This window comes from Chiloscyllium plagiosum, unplaced genomic scaffold (assembly GCF_037043375.1).
Source record: "Chiloscyllium plagiosum isolate Xiang-an unplaced genomic scaffold, Cpla_swu_hap1 HiC_scaffold_27, whole genome shotgun sequence".
Classification (NCBI taxonomy): domain Eukaryota; kingdom Metazoa; phylum Chordata; class Chondrichthyes; order Orectolobiformes; family Hemiscylliidae; genus Chiloscyllium; species Chiloscyllium plagiosum.
In genome coordinates, this window is record NW_028270165.1 from 78,927,219 (window position 1) to 78,950,148 (window position 22,930).

General features: G+C 44.4%; 2 protein-coding genes across 7 annotated transcripts in view; one reads left to right on the plus strand and one right to left on the minus strand.

The window, feature by feature from the left end:
- LOC122543561 (uncharacterized) overlaps positions 1 to 22,930 on the minus strand; it is a 696,117-nt gene that overhangs the window by 567,738 nt on the left and 105,449 nt on the right. Inside the window, exon 3 of one of the 2 annotated variants that reach the window (XR_015751539.1) lies at positions 22,351 to 22,474. The exons of the other annotated variant lie outside the window; for it this stretch is intronic. The gene's annotated coding sequence lies outside the window, so the exon portion shown is untranslated. Of the gene's footprint in view, positions 1 to 22,350; positions 22,475 to 22,930 lie in introns of those variants that run through there. 2 annotated transcript variants of the gene reach the window in all.
- LOC122543553 (uncharacterized) overlaps positions 1 to 22,930 on the plus strand; it is a 70,109-nt gene that overhangs the window by 23,302 nt on the left and 23,877 nt on the right. For 2 of the 5 annotated variants that reach the window (XR_015751542.1, XR_015751541.1), the window contains exons 1-2: positions 4,545 to 6,382; positions 12,681 to 12,789. The exons of 2 other annotated variants lie outside the window; for them this stretch is intronic. The gene's annotated coding sequence lies outside the window, so the exon portion shown is untranslated. Of the gene's footprint in view, positions 1 to 4,339; positions 4,433 to 4,544; positions 6,383 to 12,680; positions 12,790 to 22,930 lie in introns of those variants that run through there. One more of the 5 variants, XR_015751544.1, reaches the window with a different exon arrangement.

Consider the following 22,930-nt stretch of genomic DNA (forward strand, 5'->3'; position numbering starts at 1 on the left):
AGCGTCCACCACTTTGGCAGTTCATTCCATCACGCACCACTGTCTTTGTGAAAATATTGCCCCTCAGGCCCCTTTCCCCTTAAACCTCACCTTCAACCTCTGCCCCTCTAGTGCAGACTCCCCTACCCTGGGAAAAAGACTTTGGGTATTCACCCGATTCCTGTACCTTTAAACTTCAATAAGATCACCCCTCAGCCTCCGATGCTCCAGGGAAAATTATCCCTGGCCTATTCAGCCTCTCCCTGTAGCTCAAACCCTCCAAATCTGGTAACTGCCTTGTAAATCTTTTCCGAGCGCTTTCAAAATTTCACAACATCTTTTCATAGGACAGAGACCAGAATTATATGCAACTTTCCAAAAGAGGCTTAACCAATGTCTTGTACAGCCACAACATGATATCCCAACTCCTTTACTCAATACTCTGATCAATGAAGCTTTATTGCTGGAACAGCACAGCAGGTCAGGCAGCATCCAGGGAACAGGAGATTCGACGTTTCGGGCACAGGCCCTTCTTCATTTCCTGAAGAAGGGCCTGTGCCCGAAACGTCGAATCTCCTGTTCCCTGGATGCTGCCTGACCTGCTGTGCTGTTCCAGCAATAAAGTTTCAACTTTGATCTCCAGCATCTGCAGACCTCACTTTCTCCACTCTGATCAATGAAGGAAAGCATAGGAAATGCCTTCTTCACTGTCCTATCTACCTGCGACTCCACTTTCAAGGAACTATGAACCTGCACTCCAAGGTCTCTTTGTTCTGCAACACGCTCCTTAAGTGTGTTGGTCATGCCTGGATTGCTTGACCAAAATACAAACCTCACATATCTCTAAATTAAACTCCATCTGCCAGTCCTCGGCCCATTGGTCCATCCAATCAATTCTAATTGATAGTGAACTCTTTTTTCTCTCATTCCCTGGAAGCTGAAAATCTCCATCTGACACACTCTCCCTCCATTCTCCGTGGAATCCATTGCCAACTAATGCTGTGCAGGCCAGGTCACTGAGGATATTTAAGACTGAGCTAGATAGGTTCTTGAGTATCAAGGAGATTGAGGGTTATGGGGAGAAAGCTGGAGAATGGGTCTGAGAAACTGATCAGCCACAATCGAATGGTATGAACAGATCTGATGGGCTGAATGGCCTAATTTCTGCTCCTATGTCTTGTGGTCTCTTGCTGTCCTGGACACAGTGGGAGAATTGGGAGCAGGAGTAGGCCATTTGGTCTTTCAAGCCTGCACCAGGATTGAACTGGATATGAATATACTTACATCTAGGTGGATGGCTGAGACTTTTTCACTGGAGCACAAGAGGTTGAGAGGTGACCTGGAACAAGTTTTAAAAAACCATGAGGGGTATAGATGAGGTGAATGGCAGGTGCCGTTTCCTTTTTTTTAAGATTACTTACAGTGTGGAAACAGGCCCTTCGGCCCAACAAGTCCACACCGACCCGCAACCCACCCAGACCCCTACATTTGCCCGTTCACCTAACACTACGGGCAATTTAGCATGGCCAATTCACCCGGAGCACCCGGAGGGGAGACTTAGGGTGGGGTTTTAAAGATTAGGGAGCAAATTCTTAAGATGAGAGGAAGAAAGATTTTTAAAAGATTTCAAAATATATTTTAAAAAAAAGACTTGAGCATTTTTTGTTTTGAGTGGTTTATGTGTGGAATGAACATCCAGAGGAAATGGTGGATGCAGGTATGGTTACAACGACATTTGGAGAATTACATGAATATGAAAGATTTAGAGGGACATGGGCCAAAAACTGGCAGGTGGGACAAGTTTAGTTTGAGAACATAGTCAGCATGGACGAGTTGGACTGAAGGGTGTGTTTCTGTGCTGTCTGACTCTGTAACTGTTCTAAACTGGTCTTAAAACTATTTTCTTGCTTTCACCCATAAACTCCATTTTCAAGGAACTATGAACCTGTACTCCAAGGTCTCTTTCTTCTGCAACATTCCCCTTAACTATGTCAGTACTGCCTGGATTGCTTGACCAAAACGCAACACCTCACATTTCTCTAAATTAAACTTCATCTGCTACTCTTTGGCCCATCACCTCATCTGATCAGTTCTAATTTAGAGTGAACTCTCTTTCCTCTCTCATTCCTGAAAAGTTAAAAATCTCCATCCCACACTCTCCCTCCATTCTGAACCTAATCCCTACTGTACCTCATCCTGCAGGGTCTGGTTCATGCTGATTAACAGATCCGCACTCAGGGTGGATCTAATTGAAACATACAGAATACTGAATGGCCTGGACAGAATGGAAGTTGGGAAGATGTTTTCATTCAAAGGAGAGACTAGAACCAGTGGGCACAGTCTTAGAGTAGATTAGATTAGATTCCCTACAGTGTGGAAACAGGCCCTTTGGCCTAACTGACTCTCCAAAGAGTAATCCACCCAGACCCATTCCCCCATATTTAGACCAATGGCAATTTCGCATGATCAGTTCACCTAACCTGCACATCTTTGGTCTGTGGGAGGAAACCAGAGCACCCGGAGGAACCCCATGCAGACACAGGGAGAATGTGCAAACTCCACACAGACCGTCGCCCGAGTAAAAGGAAGATCTTTTAGAATGGAGATAAGGAGAAACTTCTTCAGCCAGAGACAGTGAATCTGTGGATGTCACAGAAAGCTGTGGAGGCCAGGTCAGTGAGGATATTTAAGACTGAGATGGAGACGTTCTTGAGTATCAAGGGGATAGAGGTTACGGGGAGAAAGTGGGAAAATGGGATGGAGAAACTTATCAGCCATGATTGAATGGTCTAATTTCTGCTCCTATGTCTTTTGGTCTCTTGCTGTCCTAGATATAGTGGGAGAATTGGGAGCAGGAGTAAGCCATTTGGTCTTTCAAGCCTGCACCAGCATTGAACAGATCATAACTGAATACATCTAGGTGGATACATGTTTCCTAGGCAGGAAACATGTTTCCGCTGATGTGTGAGTCCCGAACCAGAGGACACAGCTTAAAAATAAGGGGTAGGCCATTTAGGACAGAGATGAGGAGAAACTTCTTCACCCAGAGAGTGGTGGGTGTGTATAATGCTCTGCCCCAGAAGGCAGTGGAGGCCCAGTCTCTGGCTTCATTTAAGAAAGAGTTGGATACAGCTCTCAAGGATAGTGGAATCAAGGGTTATGGAGATAAGGCAGGAACAGGATACTGATTGAGGATGATCAACCATGATCATAATGAATGGTGGTGCAGGCTCGGAGGGCAGAATGGCCTACTCCTGCACCTATTGTCTATTGTTAACAGCTAACCCGAGAATGCAACCTTTTTTAAAAAAAGGTTTTGTGATTTACACATGAAAGAAGTGAAACTATCACTGTATTCTAACAGATGAAAGGCTTAACAGAATCAATTTTTCAATGTATAATTTTAGTTACATCACACTGTAAATTTTTGCTATAAATTGTGTGTGTTAGGATTGAGCCCTCCACTATCACCTCCGAAAGCTAGTGTGCTTCCAATTAAACCTGTTGGACTATAACCTGGTGTTGTGATTTTTAACAAAGTTCTTACAGAGATTAACATTCCGAAACTATGGTGTTCCATTGTTTTATCTATTGTACTCAAACGCTGGCTGCTACTCCCGAGAGGTATGAGATTATATGTGTGGTCTGCTTGCTGAATTAAGAGGTGTTATTCCTTTAATCTTTTAAGATAGCAAATTTTCATTAAAATACTAGGCCTGCATGCTCTAAATAAGTTGGACATTGTACCTGCACTGAATAAAAGAATAAAGGATATTAAACTGCTTACCGCAGCTGGGTCGTGAGATTTCTTTAGTATTTGCCGGCGTGAGTTTCATTCATTCCTGCAATTTCACAGAAATGCAGTCTAGATAGTCAGTTTCTTAAAGGGTTAGTGGCTGCGAGTTGAGGAAACTGTTTGATGCTCTGTATCTGTGCAGGTCCCGAGAGGTGGTTGGTAAGGACTGATTAATATCATAATTTTTCAAGGAGACAAGATGGCATGGGATGGTATTGTTCTGAATACATTACTGCGTTCAGAGTTAGCTTTTGATGTAGAAATAAGTCTAAACACTGCTTGTAACGAGCTGATAAGGGTTGAAGGTGTGAAAAAGCAGGAATGACTTGAAAGGTGTTTTAATTTAGTCTATCTTGTAATAGTAAAATAGACTACAAAACCGCGATTTTATGAATGAATGAAGCCGCATAATAGGAAGGAGTTATGAATGAATCAAACGGGAATGCAGTATTATTAGATATTAGAAAAGACCTTTGAATGAGTAAATAGAAAGCGTTTGTGAGTGGGTTAGTAAAGAGACCACTTTATAATACAACATCTCACACCATGTTATCGTCCTCACAGCCTCATGGAAAGGGAGAAAGCGGAGCCAATCTTTACACAGAGTAAACTTCTTCACAGAGATAAACATGACGCGTATGCACCTCCCAACTCTATTGCATGTTCCAAATCAGTAAGTGTGTCTTAAATAGGTGTTCAATTCACCAAGGAATGTATGCCCTCTTGAATATTAATAGAAGTCGCACCCACAAAGCTTTCAAACGTTCTCTACTCGGTGTTACTGGATTGGTGTCTGAACAGATGGGATGACTGACTGAATACCTTCCTGCAGACGGAGCAGGTGAATGGTCTCTTCCCCAGTGTGGACAGGCTGGTGTCTCCGCTGGGAAGACCAATCAATGAACCCCTTCCCGCACACAGAGCAGGTGAACGGCTTCTCCCTGGTGTGGACCTGCTCCGTCACATGAAAGCAAACTAGATTTACAATTTAAGGCCAAACATGCTATTCTGTTAAGTTACTCCAATTAATTGGTTTTTTTTGTTTAAAAATGTGAAAACTTAGTGTACAGTTCTTCCAGTTAATCACAGGTATTCAAATTTCTCTTCAAAATTAAAGATCATAACAAAACGGTGTCACTGTGGGATTTTAAATCTGTAGGGTGTGCTTGGTAAAGTTTGAATGAATAATATTTTAGTGAGTTTTATCGTGTTAAGTACCAAGACTTTCTGGAGAGGAAAGATTTGCCCACAAAATAAGTGTTGGTTCTGTAGAAAATGAGTCTGGGGACTCAATAACAGAGAATAAAGAGATGACAGATGAATTGAAAGAGCTTGAATGTCTTTACTAGAGAGGATACAAGAAACACCCTGGTACTAGCTGTAAATCAGGAATTGAAAGGGAGGGAGGAACTGAAGAAAATTACAATTACCAGGGAAGTAGTACTGAGTAAACTGTTGAAACTACGGGTTGACAAGTCCCAGGTACCCGAAGGATTTCATCCTTGACTCAAAGAAAAACTGGCGAGTGAAATAGTTAATGCATTGGTTTTAATTTTCCAAACCACATTAGTTTCAGGGAAGGTTTCTTTAGATTGGAAAACTCCTTTCTACAAAAAGGGAGACCGAGAACAGGAAACTGTGTCATAGCGAAAATGTTCAAAGCTATTATTAAAGATTTTATGACCGGGCACTCGTATAAGTTCAAGGTAATCGGGCAGCGTGAATATGTTTTTGTCAATGGGAAATAATGTTGTAACAATGTTTTGAAAAACGACCTCTCACCACTGCGACTGAGCTGCTGAATCTCCAGTACCGACAGGGAATGGAATCCCTAGTCTCCACATTTCCACAACTTCTCCGCAGTTCTGGTATCCTTTTGTCTCTCTGTTTCCGATGAACAATTGAAACTGTGATCACACTCAGCACGTACAGGTACCTCCTGCTACGAATAGTGTAATATTTCTATAGTCTGTATAACTGGTTACAGTTCCTTCCCACAGACAGCTCACTGGGACACTCCCTCAACAAGGGGAAAGGACATACAAACGTTGAGCAACGAGAGAAAATGCAAAGGCAATAACATGTCGAACCACAGGGGAAAAATTGTGGTTCTGCCCTTTTTTTATTTCCTTTTGGCATTTGGACTCTTAAAATTTGCCAGGAACACCATCCGCGTAGAGCATACTGCGCATGTTTGCCGGTGTCAGCAAAGCCGTGCGCATGCCCGCCGGTGTCAGCAAAATACTGGGCATGTTCATCGCCCGATTGTCAATCACCTGATGAAGGAGCGTCGCTCCGAAAGCTAGTGTGCTTCCAATTGAACCTGTTGGACTATAACCTGGCGTTGTGTGATTTTTAACTTTGTGCACCCCAGTCCAACACCGCATCTCCAAATCGCAAAAAAAAGGCGCGTGACCTTTTCTTGATTGACCAGTAGAAAATCCTGGAGGACCGGAGAGAGTCTGGTCCTCCTGCCAATCACAGCCACCCCATTGTCTGAATGCGGACGTTGGTTCATGAGTTTTTGAAGCTGCTACTCCTGCTCCTCTCTCTGAATAAAGATTGAGCTTCACCCAGACGGCAAATTCCTTCCTCTGTCCAAGATCTGTGAGTACGACACTCTCTTTTCCATTTGTTTTTCATTCTGGGATTCAATTATTGTCTTGCAGCAATTGAAAGGAAAGAGAGTGAATCCGGGAGGGGACAGACTCTGGAAACGTTGGTACAGGTCTGTGTCTCAATTCGCAAAATAGACAGGCAGGAGACTTGAAGAACACAACAAGCCAGGCAGCATCAGGAGGTGGAGAAATCGACATTTCGGGTGTAATCTTTCTTCAGGACTGGGACCTGGTGTAGGGAGAGATGCAGATAAAGGGGATGCAAGGGGCAGTGTGGTGAAGTGTGGCTAGGTGAAGACAGGGTGAGGGTACGATCTGGTTGGTAGCATGGACCAGTGGAAATGAGCCATCCAGGCTCAGAAGGGAGTCGGGAATTGGGAAGGGTGGTTATTTGAAAGAGGAGATATCAATGTTGAGTCCTCCGAGCTGTAGCTGCCCAGGCAGAGGATGAAGTGTTGTTCCTCCAATTTGCGGTTTGGTTCGTTGTGACAATGGAAGAGGCCGAAGATGGTCATGCCAGAAAGAGAGTGGGAGGGGGAATTAAAATGGGTGGTGACTGGGAGATCTGTACGGCCTCTGTGGATCCAGCTGCTACGCTCAGCGAATCGTTCCCCAAGTTTACGCTTGGTCTCCCCTATGTACAGAAGACCACAATTTGCAAACACATGGCAAATGCAGAACCACCATGTGAATTTTTAGCATTTGCTGTGGAAAAAAAACAAAGGTGGTGTATTATTTAAATGGTGACGTATTGGGATGTGGAGAAAGTGAGAATTGCAGATACTGGAGAGCAGAGTCAAAAAGTGTGGTACTGGAAAAGGACAGTAGGTTAGGCAGCATCCAAGGAGCAGGAGAGGCAACATTTTGGGCACGGGCCCTTCTTCAGGAATGATGTGTGGATGTTTAGAGGGACCTCAGCATCCTTTCTACACCAGTCAATGCCAGTTGTCAGACAGATGCAGCAAGCAATCAGCAAGGCAAGTGGTATATTAGCAAGAGGAATTGAGTTCAGAAGTGGGGATGTCTTTCTGCAGTTAGGGGGTTGTTGAATATATTCAAGGCTGAGTTCATCTGGGTTTTAAACAGCAAAGAAGTAGATGGTTATAGGGGAAGGCAAGAAAATGATTTTAAGATCAGGAAAGAACAGTTATAGTATCAGACAGCACAGAAACAGACCCTTCAGTCCAACTTGTCCATGCTGACTATATTCAAACTAAACTAGTCCCACCTACCTGTGTGTGGCCCATATCCCTCTGAACCTTTCCTATTCATGTACTTATCCAAATGTCTTTTAAATGTTGTTACTGTACCTGCATCCATCACTTCCTCTGGATATTCATTCCACACCAACTATTCTCTGTGTAAAAAATAAAGGTGCCCCTCATGCCTTTTTAAAATCTTTCTCCTCTCCCCTTCAAATTTACTGCATAATCTTGATACCCCCACCCTAGGGAAAGGATACCCGGTGGTCACCTCATAGATGTCCCTCATGATTTTATACACCTCCTGTAAGGTCACCTCTCACCCTCTGTGCTCCAGTGAAAAAAGTCCCAGTCTATCCACCGAGATGTTGGTAGATTAATATCCCGTTATGATCTGTTCAATGCTGGTGCAAGTTCAAAAGACCAAATGACCTTCTCCTGCTCCCACTCTCACTGAATCCAGGACAACAAGAGATCATAAGACATAGGAGCAGAAATTAGGCCATTCATCCCATCGGCTGTCATAGAGTCAGAGAGATGTACAGCATGGAAACAGACCCTTCAGTCCAACCCGTCCATGCCGACCAGATATCCCAACCCAATGTAGTCCCATCTGCCAGCACCCAGCCCATATCCCTCCAAACCCTTCCCATTCATATACCCATCCAAATGCCTCTTAAATGTTGCAATGGTACCAGCCTCTACCACGTCCTCTGGCAGCTCATTCCATACACGTACCACCCTCTGTGTGAAAAAGTTGCCTCTTAGGTCTCTTTTATATCTTTCCCCTCTCATCCTAAATCTGTGCCCTCGAGTTCTGGAATCCTGACCCCAGGGAAAAGACTTTGCCTATTTACCCTATCCATGCCCCTCATAATTTTGTAAACCTCTATAAGGTCACCCCTCAGCCTCCGACGTTCCAAGTAAAACACCCCAGCCTGTTCAGCCTCTCCCTACAGCTCAAATCCTCCAGCCCTGGCAACATCCTTGTAAATCTTTTCTGAACCCTTTCAAGTTTCACAACATCCTTCCAATAGGAAGGAGACCAGATCTGCATGCAATACTCCAACAGTGGCCTAACCAATGTCCTGTACAGCTGCAATATGACCTCCCAACTCCTGCACTCAATATTCTGACCAATAAAAGAAAGCATACCAAATGCCTCCTTCACAATCCTATCTACCTGCGACTCTACTTTCAAGGAGCTATGAACCTGCACTCCAAGGTCTCTTAGTTCAGCAACACTCCCTAGAACCTTGCCATTAAGCGTATAAGTCCTGCTAAGATTTGCTTTCCCAAAATGCAGCACCTTGCATTTATCTGAATTAAATTCCATCTGCCACTTCTCAGCCCATTGGCCCATCTGATCCAGATCCTGTTGTAATCTGAGGTAACCTTCTTCATTGTCCACCTCCAATTTTGGTGTCAACTGCAAACTTACTAACTGTACCTCTTATGCTCGCATCCAAATCATTTATGTAAATGACAAAAAGTAGAGTACCCAGCACCGATCCTTGTGGCACTCCACTGGTCACAGGCCTCCAGTCTGAAAAACAACCATCCACCACCACCCTCTGTCTTCTACCTTTGAGCCAGTCCTGTATCCAAATGGCTAGTTCTCCCTGTATTCCATGAGATTAACCTTGCGAATCAGCCTCCCATGGGGAACCTTGTCAAACGCCTTACTGAAGTCCATATAAATCACATCTACCACTCTGCCCTCATCAATTCTCTGTTACTTCTTCAAAAAACTCAATCAAGTTTGTGAGACATGATTTCCCATGCACAAAGCCATGTTGACTGTCCCTAATCAGTCCTTGCCTTTCCAAATACATGTACATCCTGTCCATCAGGATTCCCTCCAACAACTTGCCCACCACCGACGTCAGGCTCACTGGTCTATAGTTCCCTGGCTTGTCCTTACCACCCTTCTTAAACAGTGGCACCACATTAGCCCACCTCCAGTCTTCCGGCACCTCACCTGTTACTATCAATGATATAAATATCTCAGCAAGAGGCCAAGCAATCACTTTTCTAGCTTCCCACAGAGTTCTAGGGTACACCTGATTGGGTCCTGGGGATTTATTCACCTTTATGCATTTCAAGACATCCAGCACTTCCTCCTCTGTAATCTGGACATATTTTGCAAGGTGTCACCATCTATTTCCCTACAGTCTATATCTTCTATATCATTTTCCACAATAAATACTGTTGCAAAATACTAATTTAGTATCTCCCCCATTTTCTGCAGCTCCTCACACAGGCCGCCTTGCTGATCTTTGAGGGGCCCTATTCTCTCCCGAGTTACCCTTTTGTCCTTAATGTATTTATAAAAACCTTTTGGATTCTCCTTAATTGTATTTGCCAAAGCTATCTCATGTCCCCTTTTTGCCCTCCTGATTTCCCTCTTAAGTATGCCTACTGCCTTTATAATCCTCTAAGGATTCACTCAATCTATCCTGTCTATACCTTACATATGCTTCCTTCTTTTTCTTTAGTCATCCAGCATTCCCTATACCTAGCAGCCTTTCCTTTCACCCGAACAGGAATATACTTTCCCTGGATTCTCGTTATCTCATTTCTGAAGGCTTCCCATTTTCCAGCCGTCCCTTTACCCGCGAACATCTGTCCCCAATCGGCTTTTGAAAGTTCTTGTCTAATACCGTCAAAATTGGCCTTTCTCCAATTTAGAACTTCAACTTTTAGACCTGGTCTATCCTTTTCCATCACTATTTTAAATCTAATAGAATTATGGTCACTGGCCCCAAAGTGCTCCCCCACTGACACCTCAGTCACTTGCCCTGCCTTATTTCCCAAGAGTAGGTCAAGTTTTGCACCCTCTCTAGTAGGTACATCCACATACTGAATCAGAAAACTTTTGTGTACACACTTAAATTCCTCTCCATCTAAACCTTTAACACTATGGCAGTCCCAGTCTATGTTTGGAAAGTTAAAATCCCCAACCATAACCACCATATTCTTACAGATAGGTAAGATTGTATTATAGACCTACTAATAGTCAGAGGGAAATTGAGAAACAAACTTGTAAGGTGATCTCAGCTATCTGTAAGAATAATAGGGTGGTTATGGTTGGGGATTTTAACTTTCCATGGCTGCTAGGTTTCTCAACCCCATTCTCTCACTTGCTCCCCGTAACCCTTGATCCCCTTTTCTGCTTGAACCTATCTATCTCAGTCTTAAATATCCTCAGTGACCTGACCTGCACAGCCTTCTGTGGCAATGAATTCCATAGATTCACCACTCTCTTGCTGAACAGGTTTCTCATTATCTCCTTCATTTTAAGGCTGGGCCTCGAGTCCTAGTCTCTCCTTCAATGGAAACATCTTCCCAACATCCACTCTGTACAGGCCATTCAGTATTCTTTATGTTTCAATTAGATCCCTCCTGAATGTGGGCCTGTTTATCGGCATGAACCAGACCCTTCAGGATGAGGTACAGCAGGGATTAGGTTCAACAAAGTGAGAATGGAGGGAGAGTGCGTGGGATGTAGATTTTCAGCTTCTAGAGAATGAGAGGAAAGAGATTTGCTTTAAATTAGAATTGATCAGATGGGCCAGTGGTCTGAGGAGTGGCAGATGGAGTTTAATTTAGAGAAATTGAGGTGTTGCATTTTTGTCAAGCAATGTGGGCAGGACTGACACAGTTAAGGGGAGTATTGCAGAACAAAGAGACCTTGGAGTGCAGGTTCATAGTTCCTTGAAAGTGAAGTCTCAGGTAGGCAGGATAGAGAAGGCGGCATTTGGTATGAAGATGGAGAGGAGCTCCTTTTCCCTGTGAGTAGTGAATCCATGGAATTCTTTGCCCAAGGAAGCAGTAGAGGCAGCTTCATGAAGTACATTGAGGACACTGTTGAATGGGTTTTTGCATGGTAGGGGAATTAAGGATAGTTGGTACAATGCAGGGAGGTGCAGCTGAGATGATGGATAGATCAGCCATGATCTCAATGAATGGCGGAGCAGGCTGGACGCACGAAATGGGCTACTCCTTCTATTACGATGAAACTATAACCCTGCATTTCCCATGGCTAACCCACCTAACCTGCACATCCTTGGACACTCTGGGCAATTTAGCATGGCCAATCCAAATCAAGATCAGTGACCAATGTGGAAAATGAACATCAGAGAACGATAACAAGGGACAAGGAGATTAAATGTACCAGCAATCAAAACTGGATTCTAAAGATATAAAAGTTGAAACTAAAAAGGGTGTGTCTGAATGTGTGCTGCATTGTAATAAAAGTGAATGAATTGACTGCACACATTGAAGATAATAATTATGATCTGAGACTCCTTACTGAGACACTGCTTCAGGATGACAAAGATTGGATCCTGAGTATCGAAGGGTAGTCAAATGGGAAGCTAGGTAAAGGTAGAGGTTTGGCACTGCTAATCAAAGCACAGATCACAGGGTAGTGTGGTGTCAGCTCAGATTTCAGGTCCTGATTTCTCTGTCCTCTGTTGATCTCCCTGTTCCCACAGAGTAAGATGTTCGTCTGTTCTCAGCTCTGCTGGATTTCTGCTGAAGCTTTGACCTCTTACACCTTCCAGAACAATAAAACATTCTCAATCGAGACCCAACCCACAATCTCCCAGCCTGTCAACCATCCAGACACAGAGTGTAGTCATAGCAGGGAATCAAACGAGAAACATGAAACAAAATTAGAAATAAATAAATGCTTAATGTTTGTTTATTAGAAAGTAAACCAGAAATAGGGGTCTCCCAGGATTCTGATGTGCCCTACTTGAGGAATTCTGTCTCCCTTAGATGTAACTTAGTGCTGTTGGGGCAAAGTAACTCGTGTGCCAAATCATTTAAAACAAAGTAGTCAGAAGAGGAGACCTTGAGCAATTAACTAGCTTTATTCATTGCCATGGGGAAGACCTATTTGGAATACGTTGCACTTTGTGTTGAACAATGAAATACAGAATGTTACAAGTTTTATGGTAAAACACAAGCCCACTCTCCATTAATTATGCAACTGAGAGGCAGTCATAAGGTTCACATACCTTGTCCAGATCTACATTTCTTAATGTCTACAAAACTGAATGTTATCTTTTACTGCAGGTTTAGCTCGGCTCGAATTACTGATAAGGAACAGAGAGAAACAATCCATCATTCTATGATGCAGCACAGTCTAATGGCCTGAGGAGCAGAGACAGCCTGCAGCTGCAAGGTCAGCCTATCAAAACAGAATTCCCTAGCCAGGGCATTACGTTAGCAGGCTACATTTTACTGCAAACATAGCTTTGTGACAAAATAACTTCCACAGAGTTTTGTGTCAACTTTGGTCAATTTCTCCCACATTCCCTCTTTTTTTTATTAAAAAGAGGAGATTGAGGGTGTCAGCAAAAGGGGATTATACCCAGAGCCAGGGGGATTGTCAGGGGGTGGTGGTTGGAGATTGGACCGGGTTCAGGAAGGGGAAATCTCAGCATCTGGGAGATCGCTGGAGAGGAGGGCCACAACAGTGAAGTGAGCCAAGCACAGGATTGTCTGCGGGGTGACTTTGATTTTCAGTCGAGCAGTTCCAGAGGCTGGGGGAAAAGAAAGCTGCAAGTCGGTCAATTTCCCTAAGGGCTCACTTGGTGTGAGTTCAGGACGGATGGGGATATGGGCACATATCCAGCAGCTAGAGTGGTTGACCTTCTGTGTATAAAGAAAAGTATTCAATTGTAATTCCCATTTACTCAACGTTATCAGGCCCAATCAAACATAGTTCATGAAAGAAAGATAAGAAAGAGTGCAGTGAAAGGCTGAATGATCAAATTAAACACACTTCAACTCATTTCCTAGCTGCTTTCTGAAAATCTGGGTGCCAACAGGTTTGTGACAGAGTATTAATCATTCCCTTCTTGTTCAACTGTGTACAATAATGTACATAATCAACTGAAATAGGCAGCAGCAAGGAATGAACATAAACCAGTCCATCAGGGGTCACCCACATTTTGGTTTGGGTGTGGAGGGAGTACCCTATTTGAGGCCATAGTTTGTGCTTTTCAGGGGCTTCCCCTGTGATTTCAGCACCATACCCAGGCAAATGTGCATTCAAACCAGATTACAAAGTGTTAACCTTTCTGTAAACTGCAGGGTGTCGGCGCTGAGTCAGTCTCTCCTGTCTGTCTCTCTCTCTCTCTGCCTGCCTACGCCCCTCCTTCCCTCCTTCTCTCCCTCCTTCCCTCCCTCTCTACGTCTCTCTCTGCCTGCCTGCGCCCCTCCTTCTCTCCCTCCTTCCCTCCCTCTCTCCCTCCTTCCCTCCCTCTCTACGCCTCTCTCTGCCTGCCTGCGCCCCTCTCTCTCACTCTGCCTGCCTGCGCCTCTCTCTCTCTCTCTCCCCCTGCCTCTCTGGTCCCCCCTGTCTGCCTGCCTGCGTGCGTGCGTCTCTCTCTGTAACATTTTCCAACTTTCTTCATATCTCAGTTTGTCAGCTTTTGTTTATTCCTTCCTTCCATGGGTAATGAGGCACTCACATTCCAGAACAGTCCAAGTTAGGGAGTTGAGCCTCATAAATCCTGGTTGTGACACTTAGCTGCTTAAACAAGTGTGCAACCTCTAAATACCTGTCAGCCATTCCATTTGCAAATCAAACACTGTTTTCAAGGCAAGTTGTTCATATCTCCGCATTAGTCCACAACCCAGGGGAATTACAATGGAGTCTTTAATAGTTGCCCAATGTATCCTGTATGTCAAATTCATTCAAGTCTAGACATCCTGAAGCAAGCAATTATACTTACTGCAGATTTCTACTCCCCAATTAAAACTAATGTTGGGCACTCAAACTGATCAGGGGCCTTTTGACGCATGCCACGCACCTCTGTGTGGGTCAAGGGCTTATCAAGTAGGCTTTCCCTTGTCATAACCCTGGGGCAAGCAAATTCTTTATTACTAATTTTGTAAAGCGTAAGTGCTCTCAGCAGCGTTACGTCAGGACACCAGGAGCCTGTTGAGTACTCACACTCATATCTTGTGGCTGAGTAGCGAAAATTGTATCAGCATTTCTAACAGCATTTTCGTCTCTGGCCAGCTTTCCTCTTTATTTTGGACACACCAAAAGCAGCAACCACCCTCTATATTTCATCTCTCAAATGATATCGGCCGGTGACCTGGCAGGATCATGGTATTTCCTGCCTGACTCGCCAACTGTGGAGGATGGAAATAAAGTCCCATGCAAGGAAAGAATTTGTTTATCAGGGAGCAGTACAGCTGCAAGACCAACTGTCTCCGTTGAGCCTGGGAAACACAATCTTAGCCTGGGAAACATAAGCTTTAGCAAGCAAGCACTAAGAAGGCACAAAATGGTTTCCAGGCTTTTAATACATGACAAATGTCTGACCCAGATCTAACAAATCTGTTTACCAGGATGTTGCCTGGTATGGTAGGAAGATCGTATGAGGAAAGGCTGAGGCACTTGGGGATGTTTTCATTGGAGAAAAGAAGGTTTAGGGGTGACTTGATAGAGGTGTACAAGATGATTAGGGGTTTAGATAGGGTCGACAGTAAGAATCTTTTTCCACGTATGGAGTCAGCTATTACAAGGGGGCATAGCTTTAAATTAAGGGGTGGTAGGTATAGGACAGATGTTAGGGGTAGGTTCTTTACTCAGCGAGTCATGAGTTCATGGAATGCCCTGCCAGTAGCAGTGGTGGACTCTCCCTCTTTATGGGCATTTAAGCGGGCATTGGATAGGCATATGGAGGATAGTGGGCTAGTGTAGGTTAGGTGGGCTTGGATCGGCGCAACATCGAGGGCCGAAGGGCCTGTACTGCGCTGTATTCTTCTATGTTCTATGTCCTATGTTCTAATTCTCCCACATCATCCCAGGGAATAAAACAAGAAAAATGAAACAAAATTAGAAATAAATAGGTGCTTGTGGTTAATGTTTGTTCATTAGGAAGTAAACCAGAAATAGGGGTCTCCCAGGATTCTTATGGTGCCCTACCTGAGGAATTCTCTCTCCCTTACATCTAACTATTAGAACTCAGCTAAGATTTACTACAATATTTACATCAACAGAAATAAAGCACCTATTATCAAATAGACATAGAGACATACAGCACTGATGTAGACTTTTCCTCTCTCTCAGGGACATAAAAACACAAGTCCATGGAAGTGAATGTGTATTTGCAGAATTAAAAATCACACAACACCAGGTTATAGTCCAACAGGTTTAATTGAAAGCCCTTGCTTTCGAAGTGCAGCTCCTTCATCAGGTGCTTCTGGAGAATAAGATTGTAAGACACAGAATTTATAGCAACAGTTTACAGTGCGATGTAACTGAAATTATATATTGAAAAAGACCTGGATTGTTTAAGTGTTTCATCTGTTAGAATGACCATGTTGATTTCAGTTCTTTCATATGTAAATCACAAAACATTTTAAAAACGAAAGTTACATTCCCAAGTGAACTTTACCAATTGCTGTCAATATTAGCCCACATAATGTATTGATGGTGTGAGCTCCCCTGTGTGAGACTGTCTGTACCACAATGGCTAGACTGATTCTCATCTAAAAAGTTGATTTATGGAATCTTACATTGATTCATGCAGTTTTTGAGCAAAGTAAGATGTAATTCTGCAAGTACAAATTCACCCAACAAAGCATGTGTATGTGTGTGTGCACGTGCGTGGAGGTGTATTTGCAGATACATTCTATTTTGCTTAAAAAATGCACAATCTGCAGGCAGTCAATCCATGTAATATTTTGTAAATTCCACTTTGGAAATAGAACCAGTCTGACTCAAGATTGAGATACAGGCAAACTCTGACCTCACACCTATAATGCATTGTTTTGCTATAAAACCTTGTTATCTCGAGAAGGTGGCATACAAGAAATTCTGGGGTTTACATTGTAATGATACCTGCAAACCATTCGAAACGGTGAAAGACTTAACAATCTATGTTTGTTCAATGTAACATTTCAGTGGCAGGACGCTGAAATGTTTTGCTGTAAATTCTGTGCCTTATGATCTTATACTCCACAACCACCTGATGAAGAAACGGCACTCCAGAAGTCACTGCTTCCTAAAAAGCCTGTGGGACTACAACCTGGTGATGTGTAATTTTTGACTTTTGTGCAGGTTAGAGTGGATTGGCTATGCTAAATTACCCATAGTGCCCAGGGATGTGCAGGTTAGGGTGGAATGGCCATGCAAAATTATGCATGATGTACAGGTAAGGTGCATTACTCAGGGTTAAGATTAGATTAGATTAGAGTGTGGAAACAGGCCCTTCGGCCCAACAAGTCCACACCGATCCGCCGAAGCGAAACCCATCCATACCCCTACATTTACCCCTTACCTAGCACTACGGGCAATTTAGTGTGGCCAATTCACCTGACCCTGCACATCTTTGTGATGTGGGAGGAAACCGGAGCACCCGGAGGAAACCCACGCAGACACGGGGAGAACGTGCAAACTCCACACAGTCAGTCGCCTGAGGCGGGAATTGAACCCGGGTCTCTGGCGCTGTGAGGCAGCAGTGCTAACCACTGTGCCACCGTGCCGCCCACCAGAGCAATAGTGGTAGGGGAATGGATGTGGGTGGGTTACCCTTGGGAGGGTCGGTGTGGACTCGTGGGGCCGAGTGGCCTGTTCCCACATGGTGGGGATTCTCTGAAGGGAAGAAGTTTTAGAAAAGTGTGTTCGGCTGCACTGCAGCGCATGCGCGGTGCGGGCTCTGTTGACAGTCTTGCCCCGCCCCCTTTACCGTCACTTCGTTTGGCCTCGCCCCTCGTTTCTTTAATGACGTCACAGCGCGGACGTGGGCATGCCCATTTCAAAGTGAATCTCCCTCCCTCTGGGCTACTCTTCATCCTGGGAGGGAGACCGAGATGGGAAAATCTGTTCACTTGTAGCTATGGCCGTGAATCCAGGGAGGGAGCAGACTCCACAAACTCAAGTATGTGACTCCTGGTGAGGAGGAACGGGAGGATAGAGTCACAGAGATGTACAGCATGGAAACAGACCCTTCGGTCCAACCCGTCCCTACCGACCGGTTATCCCAACCCAATCTAGTCCCACCTGCCAGCACACGGCCCATATCCCTCCAAACCCTTCCCATTCATATACCCATCCGAATGCCTTTTAAATGTTGCAACTGTACCAGCCTCCACTACTTTCTCTGGCAGCTCATTCCACACACGTACCACCCTCTGTGTGGAAAAAGTTGCCCCGAGGTCTCTCTTATATCTTTCCCCTCTCACCCTAAACCTATGCCCTCTAGTTCTGGACTCCTCAGCCCCAGGGAAAAGACTTTGTTTATTTATTCTATCCATGCCCCTCATGATTTTGTAAACCTCTATACGGTCACCCCTCAACCTCTGACGCTCCAGGGAAAACAGCCCTAGTCTGTTCAGCCTCTTCCCATAGCTCAAATCCTCCAACCTTGGCAGCATCCTTGTAAATCTTTTCTGAACCCTTTCAAGTTTCACAACACCTTTCCGATAGGAAGACCAGAATTGCACACAATATTCCAACAGTGGCCTAACCAATGTCCTGTACAGCCGCAATATGACCTCCCAACTCCTGTACTCAATACTCCGACCAATAAAAGAAAGCATACCAAACACCGCCTTCACTATCCTATCTACCTATGACTCCACCTTCAAAGAGCTATGAACCTGCACTCCAAGGTCTCTTTGTTCAGCAACGCTCCCTAGGACTTTACCATTAAGTGTATAAGTCCTGCTAAGTTTTGCTTTCCCAAAATGCAGCACTTCGCATTTATCTGCCACTTCTCAGCCCATTGGCCCATCTGGTCAAGATCTTGTTGTAATCTGAGGTAACCTTCTTTACTGTCCACTACACCTCCAATTTTGGTGTCATCTGCAAACTTACTAACTGTACCTCTTATGCTCGCATCCAAATCATTTACGTACATGACAAAAAGTAGAGGACCCAGCACCGATCCTTGTGGCACTCCACTGGTCACAGGCCTCCAGTCTGAAAAACAACCCTCCACCACCACCCTCTGTCTTCTACCTTTGAGCCAGTTCTGTATCCAAAGGGCTAGTTCTTCCTGTATTCCGAGAGAGGTTGGGGAGGGTTAGATACCTTTTCTGTTTTTATTTTTAAAATGTACCCGATTCCCACAAGTAAATTCAATGGGTGCAAGTACAGCTCATGCAATATTCCTCATTGCAGCTTTACGCTGGCTTTGCATCCTCTGTTTTTCCTCAGCCTTGGCTCCAGCACATTCGGCTTCCTTCCCTCATCCCCATCCCCCCGCCCTGAGGTCCAAGCTGACCCCCAAAGTTCAGTTTATCCCTCCATTCTTTCCCGGTTGTCTTTGGTGGGTTTTGAAAACTTTCTGAATCCTCTGAGTATAAGAGTTGGGAAGTTATGTTGTAGCTGCACCAGACATTTGGTTAGGCCACTTTTGGAATGTTTTGTGCAGTTCTGGTCTCTCTGCTATAGGAAGGATGTTGTGAAGCTTGAAATGGTTCAGAAAAGATTGACAAGGATGTTTTCAGGGTTTGAGCTCAATAGGGTGGGGCTGTTTTCTTTTGCACGCCGGAGGCTATGGATTGACCTTACAAACTTTTATAAAATCATGAGGGACATGGATAGGGTAAATAGACAAGGTTTTTTCCCTGGGATTGGGTCATAGGTTTAGAGTGAGGGTAGGGGGGGAGATTTAAAAGGTACCTCAGGGGCAACGCCTATATTCAGAGGTTGGTGCGTGTGTGGCATGAGCTGCCAGACGAAGTCATGGAGGCTAGTACAACTACAGTATTTAAAAGGCATCTGGAGGAGTATATGAATAGGAAGGGTTTAGAGGGATATAGGCCAAGTTTTAGCAAATGGGACTAGATTGATTTAGAATATCTGGTTGGCATGGACTGAACGGACTCTTTCTCTGCTGTGTATTTCTGTGACTCTGTCTTGCTACCAATGTTTGCCATGTCTGTATGATCAGTTTCTTTCTGGTGTTAATGCCTTGATGTTTCATTTTGCTCCCCACATCTTGGGGACATTAACCATTTCCCGTCTGGTTGTTCTGATGATCCAGGTTTCTGGGATTGGTCAATAAGCACACCTGGAAATGACTTTGTCAATCACACAAGCAATTGTTTATTCTTTGGTACGGCCAGGTCGGTAGACTGTGATCAGCCCAGAAGTATGAGTACTCCTCGAGTGCCATAAGAATTGGATAACTTAGAGTTTGCATAGAGCTTATGTACATTGTTTATAGTCAGGCATGGAGCATGATCACGTAGTAACAATCAATCAGATTTCCTGAGGTCCCCATGGTCTTTTGACTTAGCCTATCACGATTTCTTGTAAACAACCTGTTATTGAAATCGTATTTGTCCTGCCTGGTGGATAGGCTTAAACCGTAACTTCTGCGACTAATGGTTAGGGTCATATTGTTACTTCTGCGTTTGCAATTTTTTTCACTGGATTTACATCAGTCTGTAGTTTCTTGTTTATTCTGAGTATCAACCTGACTCAGTTCAGACCACTTTAGCCAAGCAGAAGCCATTTTGTGCAGCTCCTTCAGCCATTTTGTCCCATTTCCCAGATGCCCACATCCTCGTTCCCCCCTTTGATTGCACCGCAATCACTGAAAGGGAAGGCTAATCCAAACAAGGTATTCCAGCCATCAACATCCTCTAGTGTGGCACCACCATCTTCGCCGCTCACCTGGTCATTGCCATCGACACATGCGGGTAAGCCATCAAATCTATATCACTAAGGGAGCTCATATGATTCGCAATTAAACACTTAACAATAGCAATACCGGCATACAGAGGAAAATTATTCTGATATACATAGTTAAATTGATAAGCCCATTGTATCAAGAGCCCGATCCCCAGTTTCCCCAACTGGTCCCTTCAAGGAACACCTGGATCTCGTCTTGTTTCTTAGTAAAATTGCAAGTGCGATTGGGAATGCCCATAATGCATTTATGTTGGAAAGTAGCGCAGACCCCACCTTCCTGGGCTAGTCTAAGGTATGCTGATTCTGCATAGAATAAAGACGCAGATCTGATAATCCCAGACTAATCTGTTCCAGAGCCTCTTTAGTCTTATTTCCTAGAACGGTCAAGCTGCAAATGAGGTAATTGCAGTTCTTTTGACTTATCACCCCTACCGATCTTCCCAAACTCAGGGTACTCAGGATTCCCCAGCCTATTGAGTGTCCTGGATTGTTACTCAGTCCCTTGGGATCCTTCCAGTTGGAGCAAGGTTAGCTGAGACAGCCCGCTGCATCCTCCTCAGATGAAGATACCATTGACTTGTCCACTGGTCAGGACAAGGTACTGTTGTGGGAGCAAGGGCTCTGATAGTGACTTTACGAAGAACTTCTTTGCCATTAAGGACAAGGAAATTGGTAGGTAGCTTTACCTTGACTGAAGAAATAGTAGCCAAGGTGTATAATAGGGACAATTTGTTAAAATAGGTTACTGAAATGTTACAGCAGAGGGTCTGGTCAGGTCTACAAGAGGAAAGGGCTGACGTTTTGCAAGAGGAGTCGCTTGTGCACCATAAAAAAATTGGCAAAGTGACTGTTGAGCGCTCGCACTGTATGGTAGACAAAGGTCGTCTGAATTCTGTTCCCATTAGGCTCTCCCTTAGCTCTGTTGCACATGGTCTTGGCGACAGTCTCAGATTCTGAAAAGAGAAAAGACCTATAAATGCACTAGGGAAGGGTTCCGTTCCGGGTCTGTACATGGAGATGGGTATAGTTACTTTTGCTGCACAAGGCCTGTTGTACCCCAGCCAGTGGAACGCAAGCTGTTTGTATACATGGGAAGGAGGTATAAGGCCCCTTTTGTCTTACACGTGTGGGCGAGACAAGTCTCAAATAGGCGAGAGATGTTATGTGGAACATGAAGAATTATACACCCAGAGCCAGTTCCATTAAAGCAATTCTCATATGACCCTGCAGTGGAGTTAAAAGACTTCAGCAAACACGTGGCAGGAGGGCTAACACAGTATTGGAAAGTGATATTTCTCTTTGGAGGGTCGGCAGTAGGAGGTCTGACGAATAGGTTGGGACTGGGGACAGGGCAAGTAAGTTATCTACCAATAGAGAAGAGTAACATACTACTGACTCTAGGATGAAGAACATTCTGTGGGCCTATATAAATAAGTTGTTTGTGGATTGAGGAGTTTCCCCTATCAGGCTTCTCTTTTATCGAGTAGGCCCATCCTGCAAAAAGGGATGGTGTTCCCGGGTTTCCTTCAAACATTTACCATAATAACGGGGTTGATCATTTTTATCCTCACTAGGCTTGTGTCTGCAGATAAAATCAAAAAGACAGGTTCAGTAACGACAAGGTAACTCTCACTGATTTCTACTGTCCACGTGGACCATATGTTTCTGATGTAAGAGTCCATGCAATAATCAATCACGTTCCACATGCCAAAGACGTCTGGTCCGGTGCACTGGACTACATCTCCTCGGCATAGGTGGTGGGTAATCTCGGATCGTTCCAGATCGCATCGACACTTAGTGGCTTTCCCCATCATGGTGTCGTACGTGATCAAACAGGTCAGTAGGTAGGCGATCCCCCACATGTCCCTCCTCTTACTTCAGGTATCTGTAATAAGAATTGCATTAGAACAACAGCAAAATTCAAAAACCCAAATGGAGAGGATCCCTCGGTTTCCAGTATTCTCTCCTCCTCGTGCCCCTCTTGATTGGTGTGGCCAGTCAATTTTCAATGATGCAGGTGGACCCATATCAAGCGCCCAGCGATTTTGAACGCCGTAGGGGCGGGAAGTAAAACCTGGTAGGGGCCATCCCAATGAGGTTGGAGACCTTTGCGAGTCCAGTTCTTGACGAGCACAAACGAACCAGGCTCTACCCATGACGATGCTGAAAGGGAGGGAACATCGCCATAGGCTGCATGCACCTGGGAGAGAGAGGCATGCATAATGTTGGTTAGAGCAAGTTCATAACCAATCATTGCTTTGGTCACCTGGTGGAAGTGGACCAAGGAGACAGCCGAATCGTTCCAAGGGGTATGGAGCAGGCGACTGTTGTGTCTCACCAACAGGCGTGGGTTGCATCTGCAATAAGGCCACAGGGAGTAGCATAACTAATGCATCCGTTAGAATACAGAAATGGCTCGATACAATAAGGAAGTATTAGTCGCTATGACCGCTAGACTACAGAAGTAGCACAATAAGATAAGGAAATGTTAACCACACTGGCTGGCTCTCGGTGCAGGTGCAGTGGCACTGTATCACAAGACAAAAGTCACCTAACCATTATGACCTAAGTTGTTTAGCAGTTAATATAATTGGATCAAGTAACTAAATAGAGTGATATCATATATTGATTGGTAATTGTCTGAATATACGATGTG